Source organism: Ictidomys tridecemlineatus, chromosome 3 (genome assembly GCF_052094955.1).
Source record: "Ictidomys tridecemlineatus isolate mIctTri1 chromosome 3, mIctTri1.hap1, whole genome shotgun sequence".
Taxonomy (NCBI): domain Eukaryota; kingdom Metazoa; phylum Chordata; class Mammalia; order Rodentia; family Sciuridae; genus Ictidomys; species Ictidomys tridecemlineatus.
Window position 1 is genome coordinate 208,389,427 of NC_135479.1, and position 15,543 is coordinate 208,404,969.

Sequence of the window (15,543 nt, forward strand, 5' to 3'; positions counted from 1 at the left end):
GGGCTGATTGACAGGAAAGTCAGTCAATGTAAAACACCTATTAACAGCGTAAAGTACCCAAACCACATGGTCAGACACAGATAAAACACTTAACAAAATCCAACAGTCTTTCATGATAGAGACACTGAACAAACAGGAATAGAAAGGAGCTTTCTTTACCTGATGAAGGTCTTCTACAAAAATCCATAGTTTATGTCATATTTTTCAGTGTAAATCGACAAATTACAAGTGTATTTTTCTATGGATGCAAAGCAATGTTATGATATGTATATAAAATGGAGGATGATTAAATCAAGCTAATAATCATATCCGTCATCTCAAATACTTATTTTTATGGTAAGAATATTTGAAATCTACTCTTAGCAATTTTAAAATATACAGCATTCCGTTGACCAGTTTGCCGTATTTTACAATCCCGAACCTATTCCTTCCATCTAACTGAAGCTCTGCACCCTCACTACACGCCCCACCCCTCCAGACCCTGCTAACGGCCCTCCTAGTCCTGCTTCCAGGAAGCCAAGGGTTTTGGAGTCCACATCCAGGCAGGAGCTGTGGCCTTTGTCTTTCCGTGCCTGGCTTCTTTCACTTAGCATAATGTCCTCCCTGCTTCTGCAAATGATGGAATTTCCCTCTGTTTTAAGACAGTATTCCACTGTGTGTACCTCCCACATTTTCTTAATCTGCCCGTCCACTGGTGGACACTTAGGTTGTCTGCTACTTGGCTCTTGTGCATGGTGCTACAGGCAACGTGGAAGTGCAGATGTCCCTTTGACCTGCTGACTTTGGATCCTTGGGATATTCACCCAGGATTGCCCATCCCAAGACAGCTGTGTTTAGTTTGGGGGGCATCCTGTAATCTGTGGCTGACAATGGCTGCACTAACACAGTCCCACCATGGTGTGCCAGGGTTCCCTCTTCCCACCTCCCGGCCACCACTAGTCACCTTTCACCTTTTGAGGACCGCCCCTCTGACACAAGTGAGGTGACATTTCATGGTGGTTTGAACTTGCATTTCTCTAATGACGACTGGTGCAGAGCCTTTTTTATCTATCTTCTGGCCACTTGGATGTCTTCTTTCAGGAGGTCTACCCAGTCCATTGCCCAGTTTTAACAGGGCTGTTTACCTGTTTTGAGTTCTTTATGTGTTTTGCATATTAACCCCTTACCAAATGTGTGACTTGCAGATATTTTTCTGCCAAACTCGACACTGTCTCCTCACTCTGTTCATCGTTTCTTTAATTAATTGATGAAATGACATTTGTCCATTTTTGCTTTTGTGGCCAGAGTGGTTGGGGTCAAATCCAAAGATCAATTCAAAATGGATCAAAAGTCCTAAATGTCCACATTAATACAGTGAAACTCTTAAAAGAAAGCATAGATGTAAACTTTTGTGACCTCCAATTAGGCAATGGTATCTTTGACATGACACCAAAAAAACAAGTCATCAAGGAAAAACAGATAAATTGAACTTCATCAAAATCAAAACCTTTTGTGCTTCAAAAGGACACTCTCAGGAAAGCGCAAAGTTAACCCACCGAATGGAGAAGATACTCGCACATCCGCATCCTACGTGTCTGTCGCCCAGAACACGGGTGGAACTCTTGCAACTGAAGAACAAAAAGACAAGTAATCCAATTTTTAAATGAGCAAATGACTTAGACATTTCTCTAAGGAAGATTCACAAATGGCTGATAAGCAAATAAAAATGTGCAGGTTATCATTAATCATCAGGGAAGTGCAAATCAAAACCTCAGGGAGGTGGTACTTCACACCCACTAAGAAGGGGTGATGACAAACGAGTGCAGTGAGGTCGTGCACACAGCATACTGCAGGAGAGGATAGATGAAGATCAGCTGCTTTTAAAAACCATGTGGCAGCTCCTCAGAACTCCTCCCCGAGTTTACACCCAAGAGGACGGAAGACACACATTCACACAAAAACTGGCGTAGAAATGTTCATAGCAGCGTCATTCACAACTAAAAAATAGACACAACCCAAATGTCCACCCTGAGTAAATAAAAGATGCCCATGTCATAGAATACTGTCCCACAGAAACATTAGTGAAGTTCTGGTATAGTTTGCAATAAACATTGTGCTGAGCAGGAGGGTCCAGCCGCAGGGGGCCATACACTGTGTGATTGCATTTCTATGAAAGATCCAGAACGGGCCAATCCAGAGAGACGGAAGGTAGATCTGTGCTTACCAGGGGCTGAAGGAGGGTGCAGTGGGTCAAAGCGGCTCAGGATAAGGTCATTTCTTTGGGGCTGATGAAAATGTCCTGGGATTTGATAGCAGAGAGAATGGGACAATTGGTGAATATACTAAAAACCACCTTGTTGGACACTTTTAAATGGTAGATTTCGTGACATGTGAATTACATCCCAATACTGGAAAATCCAATGAGAATTTGAAGTTCCCAAGAATGTTCTCAGAAGGAAATGGTGGGGATGAGAGGGGACAGCGAGAAGGGGCAAGGGGGTGAGAAGCAGGGACTCCCAGGGAGGCGCAGTTTCACAAGGATCCAAAGGACCTGAACACAGAGCCACAACTTGAAGCTGATGCTGCTTAAAGGGGTCCCTGCTGTTCCCGTCATGAGACTGAAGACACAACAAGCTCAGGGGACATGAGGGAGCCTGCAGCCATCCAACCTAGTGTGAGCATGTCACAGGAGGCTACCCAGGCCTTAACACCCTCGGCAGCTTAGAGCCTTAGAGACACGGGGTCGTGGGGCCTGCGAGGAGATGATGTCCTGCCCGTGCACACGCCTCTGAACTCCACAGTTGTCGGGGGAGGAGGGGATGGAAGGAGGATCATGGGAAGGAAGCCCCCATCACAGCGGGGGCAAGGGGCAGCTGAGAGGGGCCCTGGCAGAACATGGGAGGAGTGTAGAGGCTTAATAGGAACTGAGACCCAGAAGACAGGAGAAGGCAGTGGTCAGGGCTCCACCGAGGGAGAGGGACCTGGGGAGAGGTTGTGGCCAGAGAGACGCAGGTTGATGGGAAGACGCTGGAGGAAGAGAGTTCTGGGCAAGAGAGCACAAGAAGCAGACTTCTTTACACAGCACCGCCACCAACAGCACGGCCGTTAGTTCAGAAACCCACAGGGGTGATGGGGGATGAAGAAAAGACAGACAGACACACAGAGAGAGAAAAAGCTAGGGCCAGGTGGGTAGCCAAACCCTGGTGGAGTCTGACTGACTCGGAGGTAGCTCAGCACGTTTATTACACAGGTTTTGTCATCCAAAGGTTATTTGGGAGAAAGTTTCAAAAAAGTAGACAGACTTGAAGGCCAAAGTGAAACTTGGGAGACATGGAGGTCATCTTGTTATGCCCAGGATCCTCTGTCCCTGGAAGCTGGTGCCTGAGCTCAAGGGCTTGACTGACACAGCTGCACGCCTTAGCACACAGCCTTCTCAGGCTGACATCACCATAGCAACCGGGCCATCTTCACACAGGAAGTTCCCAATGCAACACGGCCACGAGACAATCGGAAGACACGATTCAAACCACCACTCTCCACACACCACCATGAAGTATGGCCACTTAAAGACAGGGATGTGGGGGCTGGGGTTGTGGCTCAGCAGTAAAGCACTCGCCTAGCACGTGGGAGGCCTGGGTTTGATCCTCAGCACCATATGGAAATAAATAAAATAAAGGTACCGTGTCCAACTACAACTGAAGGAAAAAAAAAAAGACAGGAACGTGTTCTGAGTAAAGTTTCATTGGGCAATTTGGTCACTGTGTGAACATCACAGAATGCACAAACACAAACTGAGATGTCACTAGGCAGCAGTATCTTATGGGATCCTCATCTACATGCTGTCATTGAATGAAATGTCATTACACAGCACATTCTTGGGTCCCTTTAATACTCTTGGGGAAGAGAGCTCGGTGGTAGAACCCTTGCCTATGTGCAAGGCCCTGGGTCCCCTCCCCAGCACCTCAAAGCAAAACAAAATTCTCATAAAGATGGAAACCCTGTTGGCACTGAGCTCCTTCACAGCTCACTGCTGCCCAGTGAGCCACACTGCATCAAAGATGTGAAGGCAAAACTCCCAGATGTGCCTCACCTAACCCACTACAAGGGCGAGAAATCAATCTGACTTCCCAGATGTGTCAGGTGGACAAAACAGCACAAAAAAGACAGGTGGAATGAGTTCCTGGTGGGCCAGAATGGAAATGAATCCATTACTTCTCAATCCTAACTGCATTTTGTTTCAATTCAATGTTTCTTTACAGTCGCTGAAAAAATGTCAGACTCTTTACACATCCAAAAGTCTCCATGTCGTATACCTTCAACATCAACTTAAAGAATATACAGGACATTGAGTTTTTCTTCTGTTGTCAAAATATAAAGCCTTATGCTTCATATGGAAAAAAAAAACAAACGTGATGCTATTTCATGTTTCCATGAAGGCTTCCCATCCTAATTCTAGCACATTCTCCGTTTCTCAATGGGCCGCTACAGAAAGCTCACCTCAAAAGACCAAGAGGGTGCAAGCTGCCCCACTCCTACCCGCACAGACCTGGTAGACCCCAGAACTGCTGTCTATACCACCAGCTGTCACAGGAAAGGCCCTCTCTGCCTCATCTGCCTCCCTGACATCTCCTCCCCAGAAAGAGCAGCCCTGGCCCTCTTCCACTGCGGGTCGTCACCACCATGCTCTGACTGCGGAAGGCCCTAGATTTTCAACATGGAAATAATCTTGCATATTGAGATGGATCGTAACACCATCCTGGGTATCTATGATATGTATAGCACAGAACAATGTGTTATGATAAAAATTTAACATCACTGATATAAAATCAAATTTTTCCTTCTGTAACTTAGCATGTATTAAATATTATCTCCAAGATAATGTCACTTCTGACAAGCTTTCTTGAGTTATAAAAAGAAAATTTGGGTTATAATGAGGAGATAATTAGCCAGCTTTCCATCCTTTTCTTCCCAGCCCCAAAATCCTTGATACACAGATAATAGGGGTGGGAGCTACAAGTTGTTCACTGCTTATGAAGTGAGCTTTTATCGTTGATGCTGTTTGGCTTTTAGATTTATTCTGAGATACAGTCTTTTTAAAAAATTTTTTGTAGTTATACATGGACATAATGCCTTTATTTTATCTTTTTTTTTAATGGGGTTCTAAGGATTGAACCCAGTGCCTCATAAGTGTTAGGCAAGTGCACTGCCAATGAGCTACAGCCCCAGCCCCTCTAAGATACATTCTTAATGAGAAAGACATCAAGGAATGGACAAAGAATGTGTAAATACTGCATCACTCCTGAGCAAAGTCAGTATGTGCATCAGCCAGCTTTCCATTACTATAAATGAATGCCTGAGATAGTCAACTTAAAAAGAGGAAAGGTTTGTGTAAGCTCACAGTTTCAGTCCATAGTCAGTTGGCACCATTGCTGTTGAGGCTGTGTGAGGCAGAACATTGTGGGAGGAAGTGCCTAGCAGAGTGAACTGTCTCCTCATGGCAGGACTCAAATGACAGAAAGAGAACTGGTGTCCTGCAGTCCCTTCCTGGACACACCACCAAAGAACTCAGACCTCCCACGAGACCCGCCTCTTCAATGTTGCCCCACCTCCAGGTCTTGTCACACCAACATCCAGGCTTTAAGGTCACGGGCCCACTGGGGCCATTCCAGATCCAGACTATAACCATGTGCTGGGAACTGCTCAGTCAGACTCCCACAACTCTTTACTGTTTCCCCAAAATCACCATTTAGATTTCCTATCATACATACATCACAAGAAAAATCAGACCGTTTGAATTTGACAATGTTCCTTTTGAGCCACGGCAGCCATCTGCAGCTCTGGAGAATCAAGGTGTCCTACTGTGTCCCTTCATTCTCAGAAAGCTAAAAAAAAATCTGTGGATTCCGCCTGAGGTAATATTTATTGGAGTGCATGCTTACTTCATTATCTGTGGACTGCAGAACTATCCTAACCCTAGCGCTCTCCACTTCTCAGTGTGTGAGTGTATGTGTGTGAGTGTGTGTGTGTGTGTGAGTGTGTGTGTGTGTGTGAGTGTATGTGTGTGTGTGAGTGTGTGTGAGTGTATGTGTGTGTGAGTGTGTGTGAGTGTATGTGTGTGTGAGTGTGTGTGTGAGTGTGTGTGAGTGTGTGTGTGTGTGTGTGTATGTGTGAGTGTATGTGAGTGTGTGTGAGAGTGTGTGTGAGAGTGTGTGTGTGTGTGTGTGAGTGTGTGTGAGTGTGTGTGTGTGTGTGTGTGTGTGTGTGTGTACTAGTTATTGAACCCAGGGATGCTCTACCACTAACCTACACCCCATCCATTTTATTTTTTATTTTGAGGCAGAGTCTTGCTAAATTGCCCATCTGGCCTCAAACTTGGCATCATCTTGCCTCAGCCTCCCAAGTAACTGGGATTAAAGGCAGGTACCACCACACAGAGCTTTCCAATATTTTTTTTTAAAAAAACAACAACATGTTTTTAAATAATCAATATTTTTTTAAGAAAACTATTCCTTAAATACATTTTTAAAATAATTTTCAATGATGACATTAGCAACATCAGCCTTTTGCCTAAAAAGGACTAGTTTTTTACATCATTACATGGCTGCCTTACTCAAAATGGGGATAAATGTGTTCATGAATGTTAACTGGAAAAAAGCAGTATCATTTCCTTTATTTCCCTCCCCTCACCCTGAAAAAAAAAAATCTAAGTCCTAACTCCTAGTACCTAGGAGTACAAGTTCTTTTGGAAATAGGGTCTTTGCAGATGTAACTAATAGACCTTGAAGTGAGATCGTCATCCTGAGTGAACCCCAACCCAGTGACAAGCTGTTGCAGGAAAAAAGAAGGAGAAGCAGATACAGAGACAGAGAGAAGGTGATGCGACCACAGAAGGAGAAACGGGAGTGACGTACCAACCAGCCAAGGAACACTAAGGACTGATTCCGGCGACCACCAGCAGCTCCAAGACGGGCACAGAACAGATTCCCCCCCGAGCTTCCAGAGGGAGGGTGTCCCTGCCCACATCTGCATTTCAGACTTCTGGCTGCCGAGATTGTGAGAGAATAGGATTCTCTTGCTTTAAGCATCAAGTTTGGGGGGTTTCTTAGCCAGCCCTAGGAAACTAATAAATGCGTGTTGGCAGAGAGAAAAGTGCCTCCTGGTGTAGGTCATACTTGCTCTGGGTTTCACGAGAACCAAGGGCAGCATCTCTTGAGCAGCAGCCAAGCACATCCACGCGATGATCCAAAAGAGGTTGTTGGCCACTTGGAGCATGCGCAGTGTACTCACCTGTGGCCACCAAACACAGGCAAAGACCAGCTGGGTCCAACCCAGAGACCAAGAGAAGGAGCTCTCCAATGGCTGTGCTCTGGCCCCAAGCAGACAACAGGAGCTACCCAGTAGAGTGTAAGGCCACTGCTGTAGGGTCCAGTCCTCACTTACTGCATGATGTCGAATTCTTTCTGCTCTCTGGGCCTCAGTGGAATCAGATGGGTCTAACCTGCTGGCTATATGGTGTCTGCACCACAAAAGCAGGTAGCTTACAATCGAGATGGCAGGAGAGGGCATTGCACTGGCTACCACCATCTTCAGGCATATTTCCACCCAGAAAAATAGATATTTTTTTATTGGTTGCTCAGAAGAATAAATATTGTCATAGAAATGCACATAAAATGCTAAGCTTGAAGTCATAACTCAATAGACAACAACCTGAAAACCCATGAAAATTTATCAGAGAGCCAATAAAAATAAATTACGGTCATGTGTTGAAAATGGCTATTCATGGGCTGGGGTTGTGGCTCAGTGGTACAGTGCTCGCCTGGCATGCATGAGGCATTAGGTTCGATCCTCAGCACCATATAAAGATATTGTGTCCACCTAAAACTAAAAAAAAAAAAAAAATAGATATTAAGAAGAAAAAAATGGTTATTCATGTGCTGTGGTTACTTCTCAGGTGCAGTCTAAATTTCCCGTGAAGTCCTACTTCCTGCAGGGACCCCCCTCCCCCAAACAGAAAGGGGTTGGAAGGCTAAAGAATGCAGACATATCATGTCTGCAGGAATCATTTTTTCAAAGATCAAATGTAAGATCTTCTTTCAACACAGACAACTGCTTTGAGAGTTTGCATTTGGGCAGCCTCAGCACAGCCCCCTGTGCGGGCCACACACTCCTGACAAGCACCACGTGGGTGTGAGTGGTTGTAAGAAATAAAACAGTGGGGGAAACAGGGCAGGATGAAAGGGATTTTTTTTTTCTTTTGGTCTGCTGAGAACTGACTGTAAGTTACACGTGCAGGAGGGAAGGCCCTGCTTCCTGACAGCGCGGAGCCCGTGCGGTCTGGACTTCTAAGGTGACTTTTGTTTGACAGTAACAGGAAGGAGAGACAAAACTCAGTTTTCACTTCTCTTGAAAAGGGAGTCCATTCTTTCTTCCCCCTTCACACACACACAAAAAAATGTACATAAACAAAGGAAGGGACACTGGGTCCTGTTCCCCATCATTCTGCACAAGATGAGCTAATGGGTGGACACGGGTCTGTGAAATCGGCCAGCCAGCCCGCTGCAGCTGCCCGCAGCTCCCTGGCCTCTGCGTGAGCCGTGGGCAGGTCAGAACTAGCTGTGGTTCCCTCCTCTCCTGGGGCCCTCCTGTCCCTGAACCCCAGATGCCTAAGACAAAGCAGAGGCAGAGTGGGTCCCTGCCGTGTTCCCAGCTTCCTTCCCCACACCTCGCACCCTAAGACTCCAGGGAAACTCCTCCCTGGACTCGGCCTCCGTGCCTGAATGGGGACAAAATGCCCAGGACTCAGAGCAGGTCTGCCTCCTTCCAGCCAGTGGCATTGGGCAAAGAAGAGGCGTTGCCTACTGACCCACTGATCTGGACTTTTCTCATCTACGGGGAGGACAGCCGCTTTGCCAGAGGATGGAATTGACTCCTGGATGGTAGGCATCGCAGACGGTGCTGGCACTGCCAAGCACTGCCAAGTAAACACCACAGCCAAGTCTGCTGGCCTGGGGCCCTGCAGCCAGGGTTGGGCAGTGCTGACACCTGCGGCAGCCCCAAGGCTTTCTACCCACCCTGCACCTGCAGATCTGCTTCTTCCCGATGGCTGTGAAACTCATAAGTGTGTCTTGGGCCAAAGGGGGTTCGGTAGCCCAACACCCCTGAGGCTCCCAGCATGCCAGGTCCCACCACCTCACCTGGCACTGCCAGAGATTGTTTGGAACAGTCACATCCCTGAGTAAAGGGGCAAACCAGTCACATCTCTGAAATCCAGGCCTCGTGGGTCCTTCGACCAGAGCACAGGCCCACGTCACCCTTAGGAGATGCCATCTCCAGCAGCCCCTTCTGTCATGGGAGGCACCCCCAGTGGGGCCATGCAGATTGCTAATCATCTCACTCAATGGCCAAGATACTAGTAGGGTGGTCCCTTGGTATCTGCCGGGGATTGGACACAGGACCCACCCCATGGACACCAAAATCCACAGATGCTCAAGTCCCTTACGTAAAATGGCACAGTCCCTTCATAGAACCACACGTATCATCTGTAGACACTCACGACACCTAGTACAACGTAAGCACTGTGGATATAGCTGCTCTCGTGTATGGTTTAGGGAATACTAACAAGAGAAAGGTTTGTAAATGTTCAGTACAGGCACAATTTTTTTTTTCAAATATTTTGATCCACTACAGGTGGAACCTGTGGACAGAGGACCCACTCACTGTGTGGCAGTGTCTCACCACACACCTCAGGCTCAGCTTTTCTAACTTTCATGTTCATGGGAAATTGTTCCCAAGCAGATTCTGATTGGGTGGACTCGGGGGCCTGAGATCCTGCATCGTCGGAAGCTCTGAGTGCCTCTGACGCTACTGTCCGCAGCTCCCCCTTTGAGGAGTGGGGTTCTAAGCAAGCAATCCTAGCAAGGGGGGCTCAAAGTGCTCATTTTGCTTCCTGGGGACATTCTGGGGGCAGACACCTTTCAACAGACTTCTACCCTGATAAATGATAAAAGATGGAGCCTAGCAGTTCCCCACTGCCAGTATTTTGCTCCTACTGGTATAGAAACATTGCCGTCTGAATAGGACATTTCCACTCTAGAAAAATCCCAGTCATTTCCACGAGAGCCCTGGCTCCCAACCAGGCCACCCGGTGGCTACCACAGCAATCAAAATTCACTTGTTATTCCAAAGGGAATGGTCTCAAGCGATATCTGAATCCCCAACACACCACCAGAGTCCCCATCAACTCCAAGCAGATAACCATAATTTATAATTTTCTCAATTCTCACAATTTAAAACTAAAACTTGGATGTCATGATAAGGGCCTCTACCAGGGCTCTGACTTATCAATCTCCAGATCAAGTCAGAGAGAAAATATACCTCCAGTCAAGACAAAAGCAGTAAGGGGGGGGGGATGGGCGGGGGGCGGGGGGAAAACCCTTCATAGGGGCTTCCTAGTCTGCAAGCTAAATTCTTTGAGATACAACAGATAATAGAGGCACTGACAAAAGAAAGAGGAAAGAAAGCAATGTAAATGAAGCCTTCAGGAAGGATGTAGTGCTAAGTCAGCCACATTGGGGTCTGCAATCTCACAGCCACCTGTGGACAGAGGAGCCAAGGGTACCCTGGGGACTGCCCACTCCACCTTGAAGCTCTGCCCCCAGGTCAAATATGCACCTGCAACAGTGGATAGGCCAGCCCCCATCCATCAGCAGAAACGGATTCTTTCTAGCTATCCACCAGATGCACCACTTTCTCACTTGAGACACTTCTAGCAGATGAGGAGCTCTTTCTTTGTGTGGGTATTTGACTTTCATGCCTTAAACGGAGTTCCCCTTTGCTTGCCTGTCACATAGACTTGTGTCCACCTGCTGTCAGCGATGACAGAAACTAAAACCTGCTACCTGGTCTGAGAAAACTCCAAAAAACAAAGTGCTAAATAAACCCAGTTACTTGTGGCAGGCAGAGTCATTCCGAATCTTATCACCTGCCCCTCCTCTGCCCTGACCTTGGAGCCTCTGGCCCTACCTGGCCAGGTCCCTTCCCTGGTAGCTGTCACCTTGATCTGAGGTTTATCTGCCTCTTCCAACTGCCCGCAAGAAACCATGCACACCTGAATTTGATCCCAGTAGTAGCACAAAGTTGCTTTTTCCCTGTTGGGATCCTGCTATTTGGAAACCACCACCACCACCCACCCTGCACCTCTATCTCAGGGGAGCCACAGCAGTCCTCTTGTGCCATCTAGTGTCCGAAGCTGGAAGTGACTCGAGCACCTTGCAAAGTCTGGAAAGACTCAAGAGACCCACCTGATACTTTTCAGGCATAAACCCACTCACTTACAGGTGTGGCTCATTTTTAACGGAGACTCTTAGGAGAACTAAAGGGCACTGATCATCTGTTGTGGGCTGGGCATCTCTATTTCACTGTATTTGCTGAATCAAATGAGAAAACATTTGATCTCTGGACTTATCTGTACACATCAATGCAGCATAAAATTGCATAATATAGGAAGGGACACTCTCTATCCTGCCTCCCCAAACTGTGGTAACTGAAAACCTTTGAAACCAGAATGTTTCAGCTGGGAGGAATTAGAACAGCTTGCTCCTGCATCCCAGAGGCTCAGAAAGGGAACTTTGGGGAACAGTTATTACCCGGGAGCTCTGAACCGCCCCACCCCCCAGTGCCCTGGCACACTCCAGACCCCACCTCAGGATTTTTCAGAGTTCCACGTGTGCTTCCAATGCACAGCAAAGGCTGTGAACCACCATCTCGACCCAGAGATGGAGATAATAAGATAGGTCTGGGGGATAGGGTTATGCCGCCCAGTTCACACCCCCACCCCCACATGGCTGAGGCTTGGCCTGCTTCTTCGGTGACACTGTGAACTCCCTTTTACCTTAAAACAATTTAGTCTCCCTTTGTGATGAGTGCAAAGTTAGAACTGGAGCTATTTACTGTCCCAGGAACTGCTAGGTAGTATCTCTGCAGCCTGATCTTTGGTGTATTTTCAGAGTGGGTTGGGCAAGGCATTCAGGTTTTGAGCAGCTTCCTCGGCACCTGGAGAAGCTCTCAAGTTCTAAGGGACTCACAGGTCAGCAAGATAGCCCCTCCCCCAGGACAAATTCCTCAGAAATGGGAAAGGCCGGCCTGGCCCCACCACTCAGCCCATCTCAGCCCTCTAATAAAGCCCTGTCCCTTTGTGACATATGCATTGCTGTGACAAGGAGGGGCTGTAAAACTGAAATGGGGCTGTTCAAGGTGGGGCTCCCGGGAGAGGGCATGGCCCCTTGTGAGAGGCCTTGCAAGCCTGTGGGGCAGCTCTGCCCGAGCTGGATGCCCTCACATCAGCGTGCACAGAGGTCAGTAAAGCTGCTCGTTACACTGCAAGAACAGTCAGAGCGAGCAGACTCAGGGCTGGGGCCATCCTGTACCCCCCATCCCAGTGCCCTGGCACACTCCAGACCCCACCTGTACCCTCCACTGCCTGTCTCTGAAGGCAGAAGCAGGTATCACTGACTCTCCCAGGTTCTTATCCCTGCTGTATGATGGGGGGCAAGATGCTTCAGGGTCTCCACATCTCATGTAAGAGGTGATGCTCACCCCACATAGCTGCTGTGAAAACTAAATGAGGAGCCGAGTGTGATGGTGAGCCCAGCAGCTTGGGAGGCTGAGGCAGGAGGATCGTGAGTTCAAAGCCAGCCTCAGCAACTTAGCAAGGCCCCAAGAAACTCTGCGAGACCCTGTCTCTAAGAAAGATATTTAAAAGTGCTGGGATGTGGCTCAGTGGTAAAGCACCCTTGGGTTTCAAATTGGTATCCACCCCTCCGACAAAAAAAAAAAAAAAAAAAAAAAATACATTAAATGAGTCTGGACACAAATACAGGGGAAGTCCAGGGAGGAGTTGACAATGCTGCCCCTCTTCTCGGGTGTGGCCTACCACCCCTTCCTCCATCCACGGCTTTGCTCAAACTTTCTGGTGCTTCAACAGAGGATTCTCATTTGGGGAACTTTGAGGCATCTGGAACTGTCTGGAGGGAAGATACAGAAGGGAAAGTCCACTGAGTCGGCTAAAAAACAGGTTCTGATAAAGCTCTGGCCCTGAGCACGTTTCTCAACTGGTTGAGGCTTCCACCATGAATTGGGAAGGTCAGAGTGGAAGATCTCAAGAACCTTGTCCTCAGTCCTCTGATTTAAAGGTACTGAGAGGTCTGGCCTTGATTCCCGGGGTCTCAGGGTAAGTGTGCCTAATGCTACATATCAAGACGCCACAAAAGCACCAACTAAAATCCTGGGGCTCTTCCCTGCCTTCTCTACTCAGTGGTTTGTAAATTAGCATGGAGCTGCTCTGCAGCGCACATGATCAGAGCAGAGGCTCCACCTGCCTGATGGGGTTACCTCCACCTCACCCCACATGGCTCTGCACTTGCCTACACATCCCTGGGCGCCACTTCCCACTGAGTTGTCTAAAAAGTGTGGCTAAAAATTCAAAAAGTGGGCTGTTGTTTCTTTTTACTTTTTTTTTTTTTTTAAAAAAGACAAGGTCTCATTGAGTTGCTTAGGGCCTCACCAAGTTGCTGATTTGAACTTGCAACCCTCCTGCCTCAGCTTCCCAGGCCCCTGGATTACAGGCGTGTGGACTGTCATTTCTTCAGACAGACTCCCAACATGTTGATAACTTATTTATCCAAAGCAGGCCAAGATTGTGCAGGGAGAGCTCATTAATAAGCAGGACCGCACCCCCTCAGCCCTCCCGACACAACCCCAAGCCAGCCAGTCCTGCCTACAGCACTCAGGCACCCCTCACCAAGGCTGTCTGTGGCGACACCAAGAGCAGGAGGCTCACCCCCCCCCCCTGCCACTCAGCTTGGTGCCACCTCAGAATTCCTGTTCCAAAATTTACAAAACCAGAAGGATGTTGCCTTGATGACCCACTGTGAAGCTAAACGAGGCGATACATGGAACGTGTGAGGTTCTGGCCTAACATTGCCATGGCTTCCTTCCTGAAAGTGAAAAAGTGGTGTAACTCCCAGGTGCTAACTTAACTTTTTTAAAAAACATCTTTATTGAAATATAATGCACATAGCTTAAAATTCATCCAGTTAAAGTATACAACAGTGGGTTTTGGTAGTTTCACAGAGGTGTGCACATGTCACCACAGCCAATTTCAAAACATCTCCAGATACCCCCCATCTAGAGTGACCAGCTGCATTTGCGTGGCCCCCGCTCACCAGTCCTAAACGCCTAGCAGGACATTTGCTGTCTGCAGACGCGTCTCTCCTGGGGTTTATATAAATGAGATCACCGCTGTCTCTCATGGTGGCACTCTTCCACCTCCATGCCTCCAAGGCTGCCCTCGCTGCCGCAGTGCTGGCACTTCCTCCTCCAAGGGACGTTTCATGGTGGGCCACGTTCTGCTCATCCCGTCATCCCCAGTGGACATCGGGGCTTCTGGCTTTGGGGAATGATGCTGCCATGGACATTTTTTTCTAGACAGTTTTCAATTCTCGTGGGGACACCTACCCCAGGAAATATGTGTCAAGTGGCGCTGGTGGGTCACAAGGTGACGGCGTGTCCTTCTGAGGAGCCGCCAGACCCTCTGCTGAAGCAGCTGCACCATTCTGCATTCCCACCAGTGAGGAGGAGCCTCCAATTCCCCACCTCTTGGACACCACTATTGCTATCTCTCATTTTGATTATGGCCAGAAATAAAGTAGAAACTTTATATTTATTAAATAAATTCTATCTTTTAAAATTCACATGCAGCCTAATATTGAAGCTCTACAGAAAGAAGGAAATTCAAGTTATAAAAATGATGAAGACAGAAATGCCCTCTGGAAGGTGGAGGTGACCAGCATCTGGGAGCCGATGGCTCTGCCAGGGGGCGCAGGCACGGTGTGTGTGGTGTGCTGGCTTTGTGATGTGCAGGGCCTGGTGCTGGGTATGGGGGACACTGGCTGGGCTGTAGAAAAGGGCACCAGGCCTCCTTCTTCCCTCCTAATGCTCTTGTTCCCTTTGGTTCACATGTGACCTTCTGGATCCTAAAGGGAAGTTCTTTCCCAAGTAACCCAACCTGTGGCACTCGTGACAAAGCTCCTAAGTTCAGCAGTCAACCAGTCAACCAGTATGGGTCCTGCTCTACCTTCCCCCTGGGCAAAACCTACGGCCTAACGTTCATCTGTCACACAGGACAGGGTTGCTGTCCACCAACGGAGGAACTCGGGTAACTTCCCTTCTTCTGTACCTTGGCAGCCCTCAGAGCAGTGCCCATGTGCTGCAGGGAAAAAGCCGTTTTCACAGAACTGCACTCCAACTTCCTAAAGGTCACTGCCAGTCCCCACCTTCACACAGAAGCACTTAAAGCCCGCCCCCCCCCCCCCAGGAGGGCCACAGCTAATTTTAGCTGAAGGATTATAAGAGGAATGCCTGGAATCAGCCAGAACTTTTTGGTGTCTGTCCCCTCAGGCCAGCTGAGCAGTGGAGTTTTACCACCCACCAACTCAGTAACCCAACACCAGCAAGGGATGGAGGGCTTGGGAACCTCATGCCTGCCTAAGGCACCTGCATGGAGAA